This window comes from Choloepus didactylus, chromosome 1 (assembly GCF_015220235.1).
Source record: "Choloepus didactylus isolate mChoDid1 chromosome 1, mChoDid1.pri, whole genome shotgun sequence".
Taxonomy (NCBI): Eukaryota; Metazoa; Chordata; class Mammalia; order Pilosa; family Megalonychidae; genus Choloepus; species Choloepus didactylus.
In genome coordinates this window covers 243,729,688-243,753,452 of record NC_051307.1, presented here as the reverse complement: position 1 = coordinate 243,753,452, position 23,765 = coordinate 243,729,688, and the positions used below count along the sequence as shown (strand labels likewise).

The 23,765-nt window shown below is 43.1% G+C and overlaps 1 protein-coding gene and 1 pseudogene across 2 annotated transcripts in view; both read left to right on the top strand.

Moving 5' to 3' along the window:
* Positions 1 to 23,765, top strand: part of FGD5 (FYVE, RhoGEF and PH domain containing 5) — a 148,510-nt gene that overhangs the window by 35,062 nt on the left and 89,683 nt on the right. The window lies entirely within an intron of this gene.
* On the top strand, positions 13,582 to 15,013 carry LOC119508852 (annotated as a pseudogene).

Sequence of the window (23,765 nt, the reverse complement as noted above, 5' to 3'; positions counted from 1 at the left end):
ATTCACAGGAGTTTGGAATAAGTTGATTCTAACCCTCATGAATGACTTTGAAGGGTTCAAGACTTAAGTCAAGGAATTAACTACAGATGTGGTAGAAATAGCACGAGAGCTAGAATTAGAAGTGGAGCCTGAAGATATGACTGAATTGTTGCAATCTCATGGTAAAACTTGAATGGATGAGAAATTGCTTCTTAGGATGAGCAAAGAAAGTGGTTTCTTGAGATAGAATCTGCTCCTGGCGAAGAAGCCGTTAATATTGTTGAAGTTACAACAAAGAATTTAGAATATTATATAAACTTAGTTGATAAAGTGGTGGCAGGGTTTGAAAGGATTGACTCCTATTTTGAAAGAATTTCTACTATGGGTAAGTAAAATTCTATCAAACAGTGTCACGTGCTACAGAGAAATCTTTCATTAAAGGAAGCATCACTTGATGAGGAAAACTTGATGTTGTCTTATTTTAAGAAATTGTCAGATCTACTCCAACCTCCTGCCGCCACCACCCTTGCCATCAACTTCAAGGCAGGACCCTGCACCAGCAAAAAGTTTATGACTTGCTGAAAGCTCAGATGATGGTTAGCATTGTTTAGCAATAAAGTATTTTTTTAAAGTATGTACGTTGATTTTTAGACATAATGCTATTGCATGCTTAATAGACTACAGCATAGTATAAACATAATTTTTATATGCACTGGGGAACCAAAATTGCTTTATTGCAATATTTGCTTTATTGTGGTTGGTCTGGAACCAAACCTGCAATATCTCCTAGCTATGCCTGTACTGCACTGGGCTCTGCCGATGCAGCAGTGGCAAGTTGACCATATAAATATACTCAACTGAGCAGTTGTGTCCCAAATTCAAATAAGCATTCTCTTTCGTTATGTTTGGAATATTTTGCTGCTTTGTAAAGAAGGCTCAGGTGAACATATTCATAGTTAAAGCTTTTTCAGCTTTTAGGTTATTTCTGTAGGAGAAATGATAGGGTTAATGGGTGATGCATGTTGCTGTATGATCTCCAAAGGGGATGCATCAAAAATTGCCTAGGCCTGCTCACTCAGACCCTCCAAAACATGGGAGCTGTGGTACCACCAGTGGCAGTGAAGGTGCTTGTCATTATACTGAGGATCATTGTGAAGACAATTAATAAAAGTGAAATTCTGGGAATGATCATCTTAAAGCCCTACTGTCTGAGGGATGAGTGTTTCTGAGCTACCCCTGCTCTGTACTTACAGAGCGGCAGGGTCTGCTGGGTTAAATGCTGCTCTGCCGTGGTTTGGATCAAATTATGGAGGACTGCAGAGTGAAGACAGGTTGGTGTGAATAATTCAAGATTCTGAGAACACTAAAATCATTACTGGATGGAGGAAGGAGACCAACAGGGTTAGTTTAAGAGAAGGCTTTTTTTAGGATAAGATTTCAGGAGAGATAAAGAGAAAGTCAGCCGCTGAAGGGCATGGGGATAACTGACAATTGTCCTTTCTCCCTTGTCTGGAAAGGACAAAGATGGGGGAGGAGTTATGCTGTCTCCCGCGGATCTGAGTGTGATGGAAAGTGCTGTCGCTAGACAGGGCTGACCTTACAGGTGTGATTGGGGGGTACCTGCCCTCCAAACAACCCCTCTCCCACCTGCTTCCCAGAGTTGCCGGTCACCCAAGAGCACCTGTTCTTGGGGGATTTTGAAACTCCTCTTCCCCCACCAGTGTGCCAGGGGGTCCCAGACCCTGGCCTTCCACAGTCCCCTTTCCCCAAGAAGACCAGGGCAGTTGCTAAAATACAGATATTTGGTTTCTGTTTCTGCTCGGCACAGGATTGGGCCTGACAGTTAAGTCTGGGGTGTGCCTCTGTCTTGGAAAGGCATCCCGACTTGGACAGCTGTAGCTTTTTGGGACCCGGTGAAATGTAGTTACATATCCCCATGTTGAATATGCCAATTTGTCCTCAAACCAACCCGTGGTTCCCAGCTAGGCCCTTCCCACCACTTCCTTGCAAGGAGCTAAAGGGGAGCATCTCCTTAGACCTCAGACTTCAGGATCACAGCCTCCTCCCTCACCCATCGACATTTGACCAGCTCCTTTCAGGCTGTAAATGGCTTTACTAGAAGGCAAGTGGTGCAGGTACAAGCACAGCCGGAGGCCAGCTCGCTCCCTGCTCAAGCCCACCGTGCTTCATCTCCAGCTGGTGAAGGCAAGCTCTCCCTTTTCCCCACCCCATCCTTGTCTTGTTTAGAGCCCCACCCCAAGGCCTTCTGCACCCAACATCCCCCCACTCCCCCTTCACATCCCTCAGAACCAACCAGATGGAATTACGTCTTGTTCTCTTATGCATCCTGAACTTTCTCACTTCTGTTCCTTTGCACGTGCTGTCTTTTGTGCCCAAATGCTCTTTCAGTCTTTCTACACATCCAGATCTTTCCCAAGGGCACAGTGCGTGGTCCATTTTAAGTGCCTCCTTCTCCTTGAAACCTTCATTGTATCATTTGGCAGCTAGTGATACCTCTTAGGTCATTTGAGTTTCCCTACTAGTTTATCTATCCTTCTCATATAGAGTATGGAACTTTTCTCTTTCCTGTTTTGTGGCTGTGTGCATGTTATCGTGATAGTGTTTCCCCATTAGACCGTCAGCTGCTTGTGAGCAGGGAGTTCTCTCTCTTCTCCCATGTCTCAGTGTCATGCAGGTAGGTGTTGTCTGGGAAGCTACGTTCTGCTAGGTGGACAGACAGATGGATACTCAGACAGGTGGGTGGGTGTCAGTATGTCAGTATAGTCCCACTGCCCCGTATGTCATCATTTGTCTCAGTTTGTTCCAATGAGATCTTTATGCTGTGCCTCCTCCCACCATCTTCCCCTACTATTAAAATAGAAAACAAAAGTATATTTTCAAGTGTCAGTTATATTTATCAAATAAAGTCTTAAGTTTCTCATTCTTCCTTAAAAATCCTGAGTGCTGAATGCTTGATGTTGCTTGAAGAAAAAAATAGTCTAAATCGAGTTGCCTTGTTCTCATGTTTGACATTTTGCTTGATTTATGTTTTTCTTTTTAGACTGTGGCTCTCGATGAAAGGAAGGTTTCCCGTCCAGAACTTAGCGCCATTCCTGGCATATGGCAGGGTCTCCATCGATACCGAGCCACCCTATACTATAGATGACAGTACAAGAGTGCCGAGGTCTCTGTGGCTTGCAGAGTGCCTTAAATGTGCAAAACCTGGGTTTTTAGCTTGGGAGGAGAGTGAGGCTGATGTGCTGTGACCAGATGCCCTCCCTGCCGTGGTCATTCCCTCTCAGCCTCCTAACCTGGGACTGGGCTCTTTGCTTGCCTCTATAGACCCTCTCTTGGGGGCCAACACTGAGACCTGGCTCAGACGGCCTTTGGCCCCAGGCTGCGGCAGCAGGCCTTACACGCAGAGCACCATGTGAATGACATGCAGCCCTGCTTGGAATGCCAAGTCCCCAGTGGGACGTGCCAAGTCCACCCCTCTCCCCACTGTTGGTGAGGTCACAGCCAGCCCCTCTCCATTAGGGTCCTGTTTCTAGTGAACAGATCACCCCAGCCTGCTGGTTGGAAGGAATCCTGGCTGCTTGGGGTCTGCTCTTAGTTCTGCATGTGTGTGTGCCCAGAGGCTTTCCTAACTTCCTTGCATCCTCACAGCAGCCCTGGAGGTTGGAGGGAAGGGATTCCTGTCCCCACCCAGACAGGTGGAGAAACTGAGGCTCAGAAAAGAGAAGAGGCTTGCCCAAGCTAGGTAAGCTGAGATTTCAACCCGACTCTTCTGACCATCTCAGCTACAGCATTTCTGGAATATCAATATGCCTAAAAGTCACCTGTTAAAAATGCAGGCCTCTACTCTAAAGAATTGAAAACAGGTCTCAAACAGATACTTGGACACCAATGTCCATGGCAGCATTGTTCACAATAAACAAAAGGTGGGAACAATCCAAGTGTCCACTGACAGCTGAACAAATAAAAAGATGTGGTCTATTTATGCAGTGGAATATTATTCAACCCTAAAAAGGAATGAAGTTCTTAGATGTCTGCCTTTCATTATCTGCTAAACCCAAGTAATTGTGGGTTCACTCTGAAAATCTTTAGAAAGAGTTTACCCTCAGCCTGAGTAGCCAAAAATCTTCCTCATTCCAGTCTGTCCTTTGAGAATAAGGTCCTGTCTACAGGTTGGAAGAACAGGTCCTGCATCTGATCTCTGGGGAAGTGTTCCGGTTTGCTAAGTGTTCTGTTATGCAAAATGCCAGAAATGGATTGGCTTTTATAAAGGGGAGTTATTAAGTTACAAATTTGCAGCCATGAAAATATCTACATTAAGATATCAACATGGGTATACCTTCATCGAAGGAAGGCCAATGGCATCTGGAAAACCTCTGTTAGCTGGGAAGGCACGTGGATGGCATCTGCTGATCCCAGGTTGTGTTCCAGCTCCCCTCTCAGCTCCTGTGCATTCTTCAGAATGTTGCTCTTGGATGTTTTGTCCTCTCTTAGCTTCCCCGGAGCAAATTCTGATCTATCATCTTCCAAGAGTCAGCAAAAGTCTGCTTTAGCAGCTGTCTCCAAAATGTCTCTCTAATGTACAGCATCGAGCTCCTTCTGTCTGAGCTTTTATAGGACTCCAATGATTAAATCAAGGCCCATGCTGAAAGGGCGGGGCCACATTGCCATGGAAATAATCTAATCAAAGGTGTTACCCACAGTTTGGTGGGTCACATCTCTATAGAAACAACCTAATCCAAAGATTCCAACCTGATCACACTAATATATCTGCCCCCAAAAGATTGCATTAAAGAACATGGTGTTTGGGGGGATAGAATACTTCCAAACCAGCACAGGAAGGGATGGTGAGTGACTGGATAGGGGTTGGCAGCCCCAATGAAGCAGGCTACACTTCAGAGCTGTGCTTGAATTTTTATGGGCAAAGGAGAGCAGAACAGAACTTTAGAACCCAGAGCTGAGAAGAGAGAGTCCAACAAAGTCAGGGCCTCCATGAGTAGGGGTCTCGGAGCTCAAGGCAGGTGCAGCACTTTCAGCAGGTGGACTTACCCTAGACCTGGCTGTGGGAAGGGGTTCAAAAGAGAAAAAGAAAGAAAAAACCAAAACATTATGCTAAGTGAAATAAGCTGGACACAAAGGACAAATGATTCCGCTTATATGAAATACCCAGAATAAACAAATTCATAGAGACAGAAAGTAGATTAGAGGTTTTCAGGGGCAGTGGGGAGAGGGAGTGGGAAGTGATTGCTTAATGGGTGCAGAGTTTCTGTTTGGGGTGATGGAAAGGCTTTGGTAATAGATGGTGGTGATGGGAGCACAACATTGTGAATGTAATTAACACCACTGAGTTGCCTACTTGAAATTGGTTAAAATGTGAAGTTTTACGATATATATAGAATCAGAATAAAAAATTTTTAATACCCCAGAAAAGGTTAAAATGGGGAAGTTTATTAAATATGTTACCACAGTAAAAATTTAGTAAATATTTTTTTACTTTTAATTTTGAATATACTTTCAAACTTAAATGATAGTTACAAAAGTAATATAAACCCCATATAGAGAACTGATACCCAGATCCACCAATTTTAACATTTTTCACATTTGCCTTATCATTTATCCATCCATCCATCCATCCATCCATTCATTTTCTGAACACCTTGGTGTGGGTTGTATAAATCATGCTCCTTGAATACTTACTACTGCCATGTACATTTCCTAAGAACAGAATTATTCATTTATGTAACCACCTTAAGTGTATTATCAAGTTCAAGAAATTTAACATTGGCATAAAGCTTTCATTCTATATTCCCATTTTTTCATATGTCCCAATAATGCCCCTCTGTGCCTTTTCTCCTCCATTGCTAGATCCCATCCAGGATCATGTATTGCATTTAATCGTCATTGTCTCTTTAGTTGCTCTTTTTTTTTCTCAGTTGTGGAAACATATATACAGCATAAACTTTCCCATCACAACCATCCCCCAACATACCTTTCAATGGGATTAATCGCATTTACAGTGTTGCAGTACCCTCACCACCATCCTTTACCAGAAGTTTCCCATCTCCTCAAACAGAAGCCATACACCTCGTATACATTAACTCCTCCTGCCTCCTGCCCCCTGTCCCTGGCAACCTGTATGCTAATTTCTGTCTCTGTGAGCTTGCATATTCTCTGATATTTTCTCTGCAATTACCATGGGACTTAACATAACATTCTAAATCCACAAAAAAATCTCGTTTTCTCTTATACCAACCCAACTCAATAGTACACGCAAACTATATTGCTATACTCCTCTGTCCTCCCACCTTTATGTAGTTCTTGTCACAAATTACACGTTTATACATTAAGGGCCCAAAACCACTGATTTATCATTACATTTCATGCAGTTGCCTTTTAGATTCTGTAGAAAGTAAAAAGTGGAGTTACAAATCAAAAATACAGTAGCTCTGGCATTTATATTTACCCAAGTCATCCTCACCAGAACTCTTTACTTCATCATGTGGCTTTAATCTATTGTCTAGTGTCCTTTCCTTTCAACCTGCAGAACTCTCTTTAGCATCTCTTGTAGGACTGGTTTACTGGTGACAAACTCCCTCAGCTTTTGTTTATCTGGGAATGTCTTAATCTCTCATTCATTTTAGAAAGACAGTTTTGCTGGATATAGAATTTTAGGTTGGCAGTTTTTGCTTTCATCACTTTAAATCTGTCATTCTACTGTCGTCTTGCCTCCATGGTTTCCAATGAGAAATCAGTACTTAATCATATTGAGGCCCCCTTGTATATTTAGTATTGCCTCCCTCTTTTGGCTTTCAGAATTTTCTCTTTATCTTTGCCATTCGATGGTTTGATTATAATATGCCACAATGTGATCCTATTTGGGTTTATCCTGTTTGGAGTTTATTGAGCATCGTGGATGTGTATATTCATGGCTTTCATTAAATTTGGGAAGTTTTCCACCATTACTTCTTTGATAGTCTCTCTGCCTCTTTTTCTTCTCCTTCTGGGACTCCCAGAATGAGTACAATTGATACACTTGATGGTGTCCCACAGTTTCCTCAGGCTCTGTTCATGTTTCTTCATTCTTTCTTCTTTCTGCTCCTCAGACTGAATTCTGATTCTTTTTTCTGCCATCTTCAAGCTGCTCTTGAACCCCTCTAGGGAATCTGAAATTTTTGTTACTGTGGTTTTCAGCTCGTTGGGTTCCATTTCATAATTTCCAACTCTCTAGTGATAGTCTCTTTGTGTTCATCTCTCATTTCCTGATTTCCTTTAGTTCTTTGACCATGTTTTCCTTTAGCTCTTTGATCATATTTAGGACCACTTTTTTAAAGTCTTTGGTATGGCCCAGGTCTGATCCTCCTCACTGATGGTTTCTAGTGCTTTAATCTTCTTCTATGCCTTGGCCATTACTTCCTATTTCTTTGTATGTTTTGTAACTTTTTGCTGAAACCTGGGCATTTTGATACTTTAATATATTGTTGCTGGAATTTAGACTTTTAATCAACTGTTCCTTAAGTTGTATCCAGCTAGTATTATGACAGAGGTTTCCCTGATTGTCAGGAGCTAACAAAAAGAGGTGGGGAGGGGAAGGGAAAGTGGAGGGGGGCAGAGAGAGAAGATAGCACTTTTCCCAGTTTATGAAGAGTGAGCTATGCAAGTGCTCTCCTTTGGAGTTTATCTATACAGTGAGTTTAGAGACTAGCTTGAGGCCAAAGCATAGGAGCCTCCCTGATCCTTTCTGTGCATGCATCTTGTGTTGGGCATGCTCCTGTGGCCCTGGGAATTCCCCTGTTTACATGGTTCTGAATGTCCCCTCTTCCCTAGGAAACAATTTCCTCAAGGTTCTGGGCACTGCACTGTATGTCCTACAGCAGCAGTCCCTTGCCTCAGCAGCAATCCCTTGTCTGTTCTCTCACAGTGTCCTATAGAAGGAAAAGCTTGGCGAGCTACCTTAAGCACACAGGACATGTACTGGGACAGTGAGTCCTTCAAGCCACAACAGATAGTTTGAGCCAGGTATATAAGCTCCCAGTATGTGCACGAGGGTTACTGCTCCCCTGGAACTGGGACCAGAGATCCACCGTGGTAGAATGGGCTGGTCCCACACGCCAAGCTGGGGAGCAATGGGGAATGACCAGCCCAGGTGCCATGAGATCCTACTGTTATCCTTTTTTCTTGATTCAGTGCTCACCCTGTTACTTCACTGCTTTAACTATTTTCTGTAGCTTTGAAAAAGATGCTTCTGACAGTTCTTGCTGGTTGTTCAAAGCTTCGTGGGGGAACAGAACCCTGAAGCATCTCACTCTGCAAAATAAAAAATTTTTTTAAGTTACAAAAATGCAGGTTACTAGCCTCTGCCCCAGAAATTCTGATTTACCAGGTCTGGGTTGTGGCTCAGGAATCTGCATTTTAAACAAATTCCCCAAGCTACCCTAAAATTCACCTTTGAGAAAGATAGCCCTGTAACCATGTTGCTTCTTAACAGGCTGTGTGGAAAAGTCGCTTCCCCATTTGTAAGGTTCATTCCAGCATTTTCAGAGCCTGGGTGAAGGCAGAAGAGGCAGCCTTAGGATCTGGCTGACTCTTCCACATTTTTGTAAAGGACAGGGAGATGCAGGTGGCCTTACAGACTCGAGGTTTGTCATGGAAAGCCAGCAACCTGGGAATCCTTCTGAGCAGTGCCAGAAACATCTTGCTTTCCAGTCGGACAGACTTAGTTTAAAACCCTGGCCACACAGTTTACTAGCTATGTGATTTGGGGTTACTCACATCATGTCTTTGAGCCTCGGTTTTTCTTCTGTGAAATGGAGCTAATAATCCCTACCTTACAGACTTATTGGGGGAACTAAACTAGATAATGTTTATAAGAGTCAGCACAGTGTTGTGTATAAATAAAAAATAAGTCCCAGTTTTTCCTGAATAAGCTACCTGTCTTCCATGTCTTTGCTCATGCCATTTTTTCCTTCCTGGAAAGTCTTTCTGTCATCTCTCAATACCTCCTAAGGTGTGCAAGGAAGTCCCTAACCCTGTGTTTCAGACTAGCTGGGAAGGACAGCTGTCTACTGCAGCTAGAGCTCTAACTTCTGTGCCTCTTAGGATTTGAGAGTTAACAGAAATTCTGTCTTAGCTCACTCAGAAAATATTTGGAACATCTAGATTTTTTTGTTGTTGCTGTTTTCCTTTTCTGTCACTCGTGTGTCAACAAAATCCTCCTGATGCCCGCCCCCCCCTCCCCAGGTCATTTCCATTTTAAGGGTGCTGAAGGCAGATGAGAACTCTCCTATTCTACCCTGTGTATTGCGCTCTACTGCAGGAAAGGTTTCATCCAGCTGCTGTCTGCTGTTGGCCTCAGCTTGCTGGCCACGATCAACCCATAAATTATTTTACTCTTGGACGTTAGAATGCAAACAAATGAAGCTATTCACTTTCAGGTTGGAAGGGACCTTTGTAGATGGAGACATCCAGTTTCTCATAGATGCTTCATTTCCCAACAAGGTGGTTCTTGAATACCTCCAGGAATGGGGATCTCACTCTCTACCCAAGCAAGGGTGTTGCATCATCACACAGTTTTGTCTGTTAGTTTCTCTTCCAACTCTGAGAAGTTTGGAAAGTTTCTGTGAACCAGAGAGTCTGGGAACAGGTGGTGCAGGCAGGCAGAAGATAGCAGGGCTCTGATTCCTGAGGCTGGGATGGGAGCTTCGTTAACACCTATGGAGCCAGGCCACCAGGTGAGCTTTGCATCAGAAACAAGATTCCCAGTGCTAGGTTCATAGTCAAGGTGGGGTTGGGAACTGTGTTCATGGCAGCATGTTTTGTCTTATAAAACTTTACAGTTTGTAAACTGCTGTAATACACTTTATAATCAGATCCTGAGGAGCTGAATGAAGTTCCCCAGTTCTTCCCTGACTAGGGGCAGAATTAATCTCAAAATCTGGGGAGGGGCTGAGACTGAAGGTCTGTGCCAGGTGACCGAACAGGTAGAGAGGAGGGTAAGGGGATGAGGAGCTGGGCCTGTCAGAGGCTGGGTTTGGGGTTGGGTGTTGGTGCAAAGATGAGAACCCGTGTCCACCAAGCTCCGTGGTTTATGTCTTTAAGTCAAGCCATCTTTTTCTTCTAAAATACTTCCCTGTTTGATGATACTTCAAGCTCATTCCATACAAAGTTTTCCTCTTGAATCATTAACTAGGGGCAAACTTATTTTAATTGAGTCTGGGCTGACAGCTCAGATCTTTCATGAGGAGGAAAATGTTTCAAACTGGTGTTGGGGTGAAGGGACTCCTGCGCGGAGAGCTGGAAGATGGGATTTGGCAGGATGAGGCTGAAGAAAGAGGCTCCACTATCCTCAGGGCCCTGTTTTCCCACTCATTGCTGGAAGCCGGAGTGGTCTGGGTGATGGGTGGTTTTCTGAGCCTTCTGTTGTCGTGGGCTCTGTCCCGGGCACGTGGGGAGAGGGCTGTGCCAGCTGGCGTTGCAGCCAAACCCTCAGAACCCATATTTAAAAGCAATTACTGACCAAAAATTCCAAACAAACCAAAAAACACACAGAAAAGCAGGCCTAGCTGCACAGCTGGTACATACTTCCAGATTCTCAGCCACAGGACCCCCAAAAATGGTTATGTGGTACCCCAGCTCCATGGGAGAGTCACCTCACATGCCCCAAAGTGGGCTTAGAGTTGGGACCACTGTCTGGGGCCACTGTCCTCCGTGGCTCATGCGAGGAATAAAGGAGAATTGTCATACATGGTGGAGGGGGGTGTTCTCAGCAGTGGGGCCAGGAGCTCTCAGTCCAGCCCCTCCCTTTTCCCTGCTTGCTTTGGGGCCTTGGGCAGGTCCCCTAGCCTCTCTGGACCTATTTTCTCCTCCCTCTGTTGGAGGTGATGCCTGCCTTATAGGTGTGTAAACTTTAGAGTGCGGTACACATCTTAGCTGGACTATAAGGAAAGCCTGTCCAGCTCATTCTTAGAGGGCTAAAGGAGGCTGAATTTTAGGGCAACACCTCCCCAGAGGTAGCAGACATGGTTTCTTTCGTGTCATATCAGAGTGATACCCTGACTCCACTACTTCACAAGCCTTAGCTTTATCATCCTTTACACGGGGGCAACAATACCAACTCATAGTGTTGCAGGGAGTCAGGTATATGATGCAGATAAAGCTCTTGCCACCGGGCCTGATGCACTGGAAGCTCTCTCTGTAGCCGTATTGCTAACAATATACCAAGAAAGACTTTCAGATGTTTTAACTTGGAGATGAGATTTTGTGACATCGTCCCCTTCCTTCAACACCTAACATACGGATTTGAACTTCTGCCCTTGCTCTTCTATCCATTGTCTTCATTTGATCTCTCAGCAGCCCAGTGAGGTAGGCAGAGCAGGGATTTCAATCTCCATTTAACAAAGGAGAAAACTGAGGCCCAGAGCAGGGAGGTGGTTTTGTCCGAGGTTACCGGATGAGCTCCTGAAGGACGAGAGTCTCCCAACTCCCAGAAAAGCCTTTCTAACTCCAAACTGTTTTGAGGTTGGAAATCTCAAAATGCATCCCTGATGGATTGTAGTCTGGAGACTTGGGTCAGTCCTGGGTTGTGCTTCCAGTAGACATTTGAAAACAGTAACTATACTGTAGCTGATATGGTCCAGGCACTGTTCTAGTTGCTTTACGTGTATTAATTCACTGAATCCTCCCAACAGCCCAACCAGGTTGGTACTATGATTGTCCCCGGTTTACAGATGAGAAAACGGAGGCATGGAGAGGGAGAGTAACTTGCAAGTGGCAGAGAAGCAGGTTTTGAAACCTCAGGCAGGCTGGCTCCAGAGTCTGTGCTCCCAACCAGCATTCTGACCTCCAGGGACTCCCTTCAAGGACCCAGCGTGTGGTAGTCAGCGCATGGAAGTTGTTGGGGTGTGTTGATGAGCAAGGCATGGCCTGTATTCTGCTGTGTGGCCCATAGCAAGCCCCTTGCCCTCTCTGAACCTTACTTTGCTCATCTGCAGCATGGGGGTATTGGACTTGTCTAGCCTTGGCAAAGGGTGGTGTTTCTCTGGGTCCCCAGGAAGGCCTGGGGTGTGGAGTGGCCGGCTGAGCCCCGGGCCAGCCATTGTGTGGTGGACTCTGCCGGCAGGGGTGTGGCCTCCTCACTGCCAGGCCCTCCCTGGGGAGGAAGTGTCCGGTGTTTACAGGAAATGCAGGACAAGGCCTGGGAGGTGGGCGGAGGAGGGGCAGCCAGCCGCCAACGTGTCTGGGTTCTGGTGGGGCTGAGTGTGGGTGCCCCTGATTCTAACCCCAAGGACGAAGCTTTTTGTTGTTGGCAAAGAAAAAGTCCCACTTCCCAGGCAGCCCTTCCCCTCCCCGAGCTTCTTCCCTCCAAGATGGCCACACCCAACATGCCTCAGAAAGCTCCAGGGTCAGCTCACCCCCACTTCCCCTGGGAGGCTCCTGAGAACACCGGAAAGAGCACTGGGCGCCAAGAGATCTGCCTTCTAGACCTGGCTGTGCTGCCTCCTCAGGCAAGTCACTTCCCACTCTGGGCCTCAGTGTCCCCACCTGTCAAGTGGGTGAGTTGCTGTATGCATAGCTGAGCACTTTGCTCTCATAGCACCCACAGTCCAGCTGAGAAAAGCAAGACATGGAAAGACATCACTCTCTGGCCAGCCATGCTCAGCCCTCTGACGTGGGCAGTCCGTGACAACCTCATTTTACATGACAGAAATGTTCCTTAAGAAGTGTGTGTGTGAATTGAAGTTTTCTGGAAACTAGTCCTATGTTGATTATTTTTAAAAGCCTGAATAAGTATTGGAAAGGGAACTAACGTTCATTGAGATCCAGCACTGTGTTAGTTGGTCTTATGTAGTCAGTTTCATCCTCTATGAATGAGACGGCCACTTGCCAGCTGTGCCGCTTTGACACTGTTATGGACCCCAGAAGAGCAATGATCTTTTAATCCAATCTTGTGGGCTGGAACCTTTAGATTGGGTGTTTCCATGGAGATGTGACCCACTCAACTGTGGGTGAGAACTCTGATTATATTATTTCCATGGAGGGTGTGAGCTCGCTCTTGAGGGTGGGTCTTGATTAGTTCACTGGAGTACTTAAGAGAGCGCAAGTGCTGACACAGACACTGGTGCTGGGAGGCGCTGGAGTTGCAGACAGAAGGATGTTTGGAGATGCTAAGCTAAGAGATGGAGCCCAGAGTTTGCCCCAGAGAAGCTAAGAGAGGACCACCAGACACTTAGAGAGAAACACCCGGGGAGAAAGAAGCAAGGATGCACAGGATCTGAGAGAGAGGAGCTAGGGAGACAGAAGCCCAGAAACATCTTGGAAAAAGCCATTTTGAAACCAGAACCCAGGAGCAAAGGACCAGCAGATGCCAGCCACGTGCCTTCCCAGTTGACAGAGGTGTTCCGGACACAATTGGCCTTTCTTCAGTGAAGGTATCCTCTGGTTGATGCCTTAGTTTGGACACTTTTATGGCCTTGGAACTGTAAATTTGTAACCTAATAAATCCCCTTTATAAAAGCCAACCCGGTGTCGTGCGCGTGAGCCCCGTAGGGCCGGGGAGGCACCAGCTGCCGCGTGGGGAGGAGGCCGAGGCCACAGCTTGAGGGAGGCCCCGGCCCCTCTGCGCCTGTGTCTGGCAGAACCGGTGTGAGACAAAGATACAATCCTTCCCCGCAACCCTGATAATCAAGAGTTTTGGCCGGACCTTTGAGCGCACACCGAGATAGTGCGGAGCCAGACAAAAACCACAGACTATGGCGCTGAAACGGATTAATAAGGAACTTAGTGATTTGGCCCGTGACCCCCCCAGCACAGTGTTCTGCAGGTCCAGTTGGGGATGATATGTTTCATTGGCAAGCCACAATTATGGGACCTAATGACAGCCCATATCAAGGCGGTGTATTCTTTTTGACAATTCATTTTCCTATAGACTACCCCTTCAAACCACCTAAGGTTGCATTTACGACAAGAATTTATCATCCAAATATTAACAGTAATGGCAGCATTTGTCTCGATATTCTAAGATCACAGTGGTCTCCTGCTTTAACTATTTCTAAAGTTCTTTTATCCATTTGTTCACTGCTATGTGATCCAAACCCAGATGACCCCCTAGTGCCAGAGATTGCACGGATCTATAAAACAGACAGAGATAAGTACAACAGAATATCTCGGGAATGGACTCAGAAGTATGCCATGTGATGCTACCTTAAAGTCAGAATAACCTGCATTATAGCTGGAATAAACTTTAAATTACTGTTCCTTTTTTGATTTTCTTATCCGGCTGCTCCCCTATCAGACCTCATCTTTTTTTAATTTTATTTTTTGTTTACCTCCCTCCATTCATTCACGTGCTCATCTGAGAAGACATAAGTTCTTCCAGCTTTGGACAATAACTGCTTTTAGAAACTATAAAGTAGTTACAAGAGAACAGTTGCCCAAGATTCAGAATTTTTAAAAAATGGAGCATGTGTATTATGTGGCCAATGTCTTCACTCTAACTTGGTTATGAGACTAAAACCATTCCTCACTGCTCTAACATGCTGAAGAAGTCATCTGAGGGGGAGGGAGATGGATGTTCAGTTGTTACATCAAAGGAAGCAGCATTACTCTATAGCAGCATCCATTCTTGTTTAAGCCTTCCACTGTTAGAAATTTGGGGTTACCATGATATACTTTATGCTCATAACTGATGTGGCTGGAGAATTGGTGTTGAATTTATAGCATCGGCAGAACAGAAAATGTGATGTATTTTATGCATGTCAATAAAGGAATGACCTGTTCTTGTTCTACAGAGAATGGAAATTGGAAGTCAAACACCCTTTGTATTCCAAAATAGGGTCTCAAACATTTTGTAATTTTCATTTAAATTGTTAGGAAGCTTGGAGCTATTAGTTAATCTATCCTCCAATACACTGTTTAATATAGCACTGAATAAATGATGCAAGTTGTCAATGGATGAGTGATCAACTAATAGCTCTACTAGTAATTGATTTATTTTTCTTCAATAAAGTTGCATAAACCAATATGAGTTAGCTGCCTGGATTAATCAGTATGGGAAACAATCTTTTGTAAATGCAAAGCTGGTTTTTTGTTTTGTTTTGTTTTTGTTTTTTTGTATATACTGTTGGGATTTGCTTCATTGTTTGACATCAAATGATGATGTAAAATTCAAAAGAGTGAATATTTTGCATTGTTCATTTAAAGTGCACAGTCTGTTACAGGTTGACACATTGATTGACCAGATTTATGCAGAATTAGTAAGCTAATCAGATAGTGTAGCTGTAGTATGCTGCACATGATACTGGCAGCCCTAGAGTTCAAAGAAGAACTTGGGACCCAGCAGTTTTGAAACCTGTATATGGAGTTTAAGAAATTTATTTTCCAGGTGCAACCCCCATTTAAAATTTTTCTTCACCTTGTACATTTGACAGATGATACAACCATAACATGGGAGTAATAATGGGTCAAAATTTACAAAATAAAATACTGTTTTGGTGTGGGAGTTGTGATGAGGCTGTGTTGAAGTGACTTCCTATGTGGGATATTGAGTATCCATTGAAATGGATTTGTTCAGCCATTTACATTAATGAGCATTTAAATGCACCAGATATTTCAGGTGACTTAACATGAATGAATAAAAGTCAATGCTGGAGGCGGGGCAAGATGGCAGACTGGTGAGCTGTATGTTTTAGTTACTCCTCCAGGAAAGTAGGTAAAAAGCCAGGAACTGCGTGGACTGGACACCACAGAGCAATCTGTCTTTGGGCATACTTCATACAACACTCATGAAAACGTGAAACTGCTGAGATCAGCGAAATCTGTAAGTTTTTGCGGCCAGGGGACCCGCGCCCCTCCCTGCCAGGCTCAGTCCCGGGGGAGGAGGGGCTGTCAGCTCCGGGAAGGAGAAGGGAGAATTGCAGTGGCTGCTCTTATCGGAAACTCATTCTACTGATTCAAACTCCAACCATAGATAGACTGAGACCAGACACCAGAGACTCTGAGAGCAGCCAGCCCAGCAGAGAGGAGACAGGCATAGAAAAAAAACAACACGAAAAACTCCAAAATAAAAGCAGAGGATTTTTGGAGTTCTGGTGAACACAGAAAGGGGAAGGGCGGAGATCAGGCCTTGAGGCGCATATGCAAATCCCGAAGCAAGGCTGATCTCTCTGCCCTGTGCACCTTTCCTTAATGGCCCTGGTTGCTTTGTCTATTAGCATTTCAATAACCCATTAGATCTCTGAGGAGGGCCGTTTTTTTTTTTTTTTTTTTTTTTAAATCCTTTTTGCTTTTTCTAAAACAATTACTCTAAGAAGCTCAATACAGAAAGCTTCAAAGAATTGAAATTTGGGCACGTCAAGTCAAGAGCAGAACTAAGAGAGCTCTGAGACAAAAGGCAATAATCCAGTGGCTGAGAAAATTCACTAAACAACACAACTTCCCAAGAAAAGGGGGGTGTCCGCTCACAGCCACCATCCTGGTGGACAGGAAACACTCCTGCCCATCGCCAGCCCCATAGCCCAGAGCTGCCCCAGACAACCCAGTGTGACGGAAGTGCTTCAAATAACAGGCACACACCACAAAACTGGGCGTGGACATTAGCCTTCCCTGCAACCTCAGCTGAATGTCCCAGAGCTGGGAAGGGGGAGCAGTGTGAATTAACAGAGCCCCATTCAGCCATCATTTGAGCAGACTGGGAGCCTCCCAACACAGCCCAGCAGCCCAGAACTGCCCTGGGGGGACGGCACTCACCTGTGACATAGCACAGTCATCCCTCAACAGAGGACTCGGGGTGCACAGCCTGGAAGAGGGGCCCACTTGCAAGTCTCAGGAGCCATACGCCAATACCAAAGACTTGTGGGTCAGTGGCAGAGACAAACTGTGGCAGGACTGAACTGAAGGATTAGACTATTGCAGTAGCTTTAAAACTCTAGGATCATCAGGGAGATTTGATTGTTAGGGCCACCCCCCCCTCCCCGACTGCCCAGAAACACGCCCCACATACAGGGCAGGCAACACCAACTACACACGCAAGCTTGGTACACCAATTGGGCCCCACAAGACTCACTCCCCCACTCACCAAAAAGGCTAAGCAGGGGAGATCTGGCTTGTGGAGAACAGGTGGCTCGTGGACGCCACCTGCTGGTTAGTTAGATAAAGTGTACTCCACGAAGCTGTAGATCTGATAAATTAGAGATAAGGACTTCAACTGGTCTACAAACCCTAAAAGAACCCTATCAAGTTCAGCAAATGCCACGAGGCCAAAAACAACAGAAAATTATAAAGCATATGAAAAAACCAGACGATATGGATAACCCAAGCCCAAGCACCCAAATCAAAAGACCAGAAGAGACACACCTAGAGCAGCTACTCAAAGAACTAAAGATGAACAATGAGACCATAGTACGGGATATGAAGGAAATCAAGAAGACCCTAGAAGAGCATAAAGAAGACATTGCAAGACTAAATAAAAAAATGGATGATCTTATGGAAATTAAAGAAACTGTTGACCAAATTAAAAAGATTCTGGACACTCATAGTACAAGACTAGAGGAAGTTGAACAACGAATCAGTGACCTGGAAGATGACAGAATGGAAAATGAAAGCATAAAAGAAAGAATGGGGAAAAAAATTGAAAAACTCGAAATGGACCTCAGGGATATGATAGATAATATGAAACGTCCGAATATAAGACTCATTGGTGTCCCAGAAGGGGAAGAAAAGGGTAAAGGTCTAGGAAGAGTATTCAAAGAAATTGTTGGGGAAAACTTCCCAAATCTTCTAAACAACATAAATACACAAATCATAAATGCTCAGTGAACTCCAAATAGAATAAATCCAAAAAAACCCACTCCGAGACATATACTGATCACACTGTCAAACATAGAAGAGAAGGAGCAAGTTCTGAAAGCAGCAAGAGAAAAGCAATTCACCACATACAAAGGAAACAGCATAAGACTAAGTAGTGACTACTCAGCAGCCACCATGGAGGCGAGAAGGCAGTGGCACGATATATTTAAAATTCTGAGTGAGAGGAATTTCCAGCCAAGAATACTTTATCCAGCAAAGCTCTCCTTCAAATTTGAGGGAGAGCTTAAATTTTTCACAGACAAAGAAATGCTGAGAGAATTTGCTAACAAGAGACCTGCCCTACTGGAGATACTAAAGGGAGCCCTACAGACAGAGAAACAAAGACAGGACAGAGAGACTTGGAGAAAGGTTCAGTACTAAAGAGATTCGGTATGGGTACAATAAAGGATATTAATAGAGAGAGGGAAAAATATGGCAAACATAATCCAAAGGATAAGATGGCCGATTCAAGAAATGCCTTCACGGTTTTAACGTTGAATGTAAATGGATTAAACTCCCCAATTAAAAGATATAGATTCGCAGAATGGATCAAAAAAAATGAACCATCAATATGTTGCATACAAGAGACTCATCTTAGACACAGGGACACAAAGAAACTGAAAGTGAAAGGATGGAAAAAAATATTTCATGCAAGCTACAGCCAAAAGAAAGCAGGTGTAGCAATATTAATCTCAGATAAAATAGACTTCAAATGCAGGGATGTTTTGAGAGACAAAGAAGGCCACTACATACTAATAAAAGGGGCAATTCAGCAAGAAGAAATAACAATCGTAAATGTCTATGCACCCAATCAAGGTGCCACAAAATACATGAGAGAAACACTGGCAAAACTAAAGGAAGCAATTGATGTTTCCACAATAATTGTGGGAGATTTCAACACATCACTCTCTCCTATAGATAGATCAACCAGACAGAAGACCAATAAGGAAACTGAAAACCTAAACAATCTGATAAATGAATTAGATTTAACAGACATATACAGGACATTACATCCCAAATCACCAGGATACACATACTTTTCTAGTGCTCACGGAACTTTCTCCAGAATAGATCATATGCTGGGACATAAAACAAGCCTCAATAAATTTAAAAAGATTGAAATTATTCAAAGCACATTCTCTGACCACAATGGAATACAATTAGAAGTCAATAACCATCAGAGACTTAGAAAATTCACAAATACCTGGAGGTTAAACAACACACTCCTAAACAATCAGTGGGTTAAAGAAGAAATAGCAAGAGAAATTGCTAAATATATAGAGACGAATGAAAATGAGAACACAACATACCAAAACCTATGGGATGCAGCAAAAGCAGTGCTAAGGGGGAAATTTATAGCACTAAACGCATATATTAAAAAGGAAGAAAGAGCCAAAATCAAAGAACTAATGGATCAACTGAAGAAGCTAGAAAATGAACAGCAAACCAATCCTAAACCAAGTACAAGAAAAGAAATAACAAGGATTAAAGCAGAAATAAATGACATAGAGAACAAAAAAACAATAGAAAGGATAAATATCACCAAAAGTTGGTTCTTTGAGAAGATCAACAAGATTGACAAGCCCCTAGCTAGACTGACAAAATCAAAAAGAGAGAAGACCCATATAAACAAAATAATGAATGAAAAAGGTGACATAACTGCAGATCCTGAAGAAATTAAAAAAATTATAAGAGGATATTATGAACAACTGTATGGCAACAAACTGGATAATGTAGAAGAAATGGACAATTTCCTGGAAACATATGAACAACCTAGACTGACCAGAGAAGAAATAGAAGACCTCAACCAACCCATCACAAGCAAAGAGATCCAATCAGTCATCAAAAATCTTCCCACAAATAAATGCCCAGGGCCAGATGGCTTCACAGGGGAATTCTACCAAACTTTCCAGAAAGAACTGACACCAATCTTACTCAAACTCTTTCAAAACATTGAAAAAAATGGAACACTACCTAACTCATTTTATGAAGCTAACATCAATCTAATACCAAAACCAGGCAAAGATGCTACAAAAAAGGAAAACTACCGGCCAATCTCCCTAATGAATATAGATGCAAAAATCCTCAACAAAATACTTGCAAATCGAATCCAAAGACACATTAAAAAAATCATACACCATGACCAAGTGGGGTTCATTCCAGGCATGCAAGGATGGTTCAACATAAGAAAAACAATCAATGTATTACAACACATTAAAAACTCGAAAGGGAAAAATCAATTGATCATCTCAATAGATGCTGAAAAAGCATTTGACAAAATCCAACATCCCTTTTTGATAAAAACACTTCAAAAGGTAGGAATTGAAGGAAACTTCCTCAACATGATAAAGAGCATATATGAAAAACCCACAGCCAGCATAGTACTCAATGGTGAGAGACTGAAAGCCTTCTCTCTAAGATCAGGAACAAGACAAGGATGCCCGCTGTCACCACTGTTATTCAACATTGTGCTGGAAGTGCTAGCCAGGGCAATCCGGCAAGACAAAGAAATAAAAGGCATCCAAATTGGAAAAGAAGAAGTAAAACTGTCATTGTTTGCAGATGATATGATCTTATATCTAGAAAACCCTGAGAAATCGACGATACAGCTACTAGAGCTAATAAACAAATTTAGCAAAGTAGCGGGATACAAGATTAATGCACATAAGTCAGTAATGTTTCTATATGCTAGAAATGAACAAACTGAAGAGACACTCAAGAAAAAGATACCATTTTCAATAGCAACTAAAAAAATCAAGTACCTAGGAATAAACTTAACCAAAGATGTAAAAGACCTATACAAAGAAAACTATATAACTCTACTAAAAGAAATAGAAGGGGACCTTAAAAGATGGAAAAATATTCCATGTTCATGGATAGGAAGGCTAAATGTCATTAAGATGTCAATTCTACCCAAACTCATCTACAGATTCAATGCAATCCCAATCAAAATTCCAACAACCTACTTTGCAGACTTGGAAAAGCTAGTTATCAAATTTATTTGGAAAGGGAAGATGCCTCGAATTGCTAAAGACACTCTAAAAAAGAAAAACGAAGTGGGAGGACTTACACTCCCTGACTTTGAAGCTTATTATAAAGCCACAGTTGCCAAAACAGCATGGAACTGGCACAAAGATAGACATATAGATCAATGGAATCGAATTGAGAATTCAGAGATAGACCCTCAGATCTATGGCCGACTGATCTTTGATAAGGCCCCCAAAGTCACCGAACTGAGCCATAATGGTCTTTTCAACAAATGGGGCTGGGAGAGTTGGATATCCATATCCAAAAGAATGAAAGAGGACCCCTACCTCACCCCCTGCACAAAAATTAACTCAAAATGGACCAAAGATCTCAATATAAAAGAAAGTACCATAAAACTCCTAGAAGATAATGTAGGAAAACATCTTCAAGACCTTGTATTAGGAGGCCACTTCCTAGACTTTACACCCAAAGCACAAGCAACAAAAGAGAAAATAGATAAATGGGAACTCCTCAAGCTTAGAAGTTTCTGCACCTCAAAGGAATTTCTCAAAAAGGTAAAGAGGCAGCCAACTCAATGGGAAAAAATTTTTGGAAACCATGTATCTGACAAAAGACTGATATCTTGCATATACAAAGAAATCCTACAACTCAATGACAATAGTACAGACAGCCCAATTATAAAATGGGCAAAAGATATGAAAAGACAGTTCTCTGAAGAGGAAATACAAATGGCCAAGAAACACATGAAAAAATGTTCAGCTTCACTAGCTATTAGAGAGATGCAAATTAAGACCACAATGAGATACCATCTAACACCGGTTAGAATGGCTGCCATTAAACAAACAGGAAACTACAAATGCTGGAGGGGATGTGGAGAAATTGGAACTCTTATTCATTGTTGGTGGGACTGTATAATGGTTCAGCCACTCTGGAAGTCAGTCTGGCAGTTCCTTAGAAAACTAGATATAGAGTTACCATTCGATCCAGCGATTGCACTTCTCGGTATATACCCGGAAGATCGGAAAGCAGTGACACGAACAGATATCTGCACGCCAATGTTCATAGCAGCATTATTCACAATTGCCAAGAGATGGAAACAACCCAAATGTCCTTCAACAGATGAGTGGATAAATAAAATGTGGTATATACACACGATGGAATACTACGCGGCAGTAAGAAGGAACGATCTGGTGAAACATATGACAACATGGATGAACCTTGAAGACATAATGCTGAGCGAAATAAGCCAGGCACAAAAAGAGAAATATTATATGCTACCACTAATGTGAACTTTGAAAAATGTAAAACAAATGGTTTATAATGTAGAATGTAGGGGAACTAGCAGTAGAGAGCAATTAAGGAAGGGGGAACAATAATCCAAGAAGAACAGATAAGCTATTTAACGTTCTGGGGATGCCCAGAAATGACTATGGTCTGTTAATTTCTGATGGATGTAGTAGGAACAAGTTCACTGAAATGTTGCTATATTATGTAACTTTCTTGGGGTAAAGTAGGAACATGTTGGAAGTTAAGCAGTTATCTTAGGTTAGTTGTCTTTTTCTTACTCCCTTGCTATGGTCTCTTTGAAATGTTCTTTTATTGTATGTTTGTTTTCTTTTTAACTTTTTTTTTCATACAGTTGATTTGAAAAAAGAAGGGAAAGTTAAAAAAAAAAAAAAGAAAGAAAAAAGACAAACAAGGAAAAAAAAAAAAACGATGTAGTGCCCCCTTGAGGAGCCTGTGGAGAATGCAGGGGTATTCGCCTACCCCACCTCCATGGTTGCTAACATGACCACAGACATAGGGGACTGGTGGTTTGATGGGTTGAGCCCTCTACCATAAGTTTTACCCTTGGGAAGACGGTTGCTGCAAAGGAGAGGCTAGGCCTCCCTGTATTTGTGCCTAAGAGTCTCCTCCTGAATGCCTCTTTGTTGCTCAGATGTGGCCCTCTCTCTCTGGCTAAGCCAACTTGAAAGGTGAAATCACTGCCCTCCCCCCTACGTGGGATCAGACACCCAGGGAAGTGAATCTCCCTGGCAACGTGGAATATGACTCCCGGGGAGGAATGTAGACCCGGCATCGTGGGATGGAGAACATCTTCTTGACCAAAAGGGGGATGTGAAAGGAAATGAAATAAGCTTCAGTGGCAGAGAGATTCCAAAACGAGCCGAGAGATCACTCTGGTGGGCACTCTTACGCACACTTTAGACAACCTTTTTTAGGTTCTAAAGAATTGGGGTAGCTGGTGGTGGATACCTGAAACTATTAAACTACAACCCAGAACCCATGAATCTCGAAGACAGTTGTATAAAAATGTAGCTTATGAGGGGTGACAGTGGGATTGGGAATGCCATAAGGACCAAACTCCACTTTGTCTAGTTTATGGATGGATGTGTAGAAAAGTAGGGGAAGCAAACAAACAGACAAAGGTACCTAGTGTTCTTTTTTACTTCAATTGCTCTTTTTCACTCTAATTATTATTCTTGTTATTTTTGTGTGTGTGCTAATGAAGGTGTCAGGGATTGATTTAGGTGATGAATGTACAACTATGTAATGGTACTGTAAACAATCGAAAGTACAATTTGTTTTGTATGACTGCGTGGTATGTGAATATATCTCAATAAAATGATGATTAAAAAAAAAAAAAGTCAATGCTATTGGATTATTTTTGCTTGAAAAAAAAAAAAAAAAAAAAAAAGCCAACCCATTTCTGGTATTTTGCACAACAGCAGTTCTAGCAAACCGGAACACGAGCTGTATGGCCTTTAGCAAATCCCCCAACTTCTGTGAGCCTCAGTTTTCTCATCTGTAAGATAAGGATGATAGTTTGCTGTTTCCCACACTCTCCTCTTTGCCCACAGGAGTTGCCTGAGCCCAGGTCTCCCCGTCTTCCACATGGACTGTGGCCAGCCTCCTCTGGCCAACATCACCACCACCACCACCAC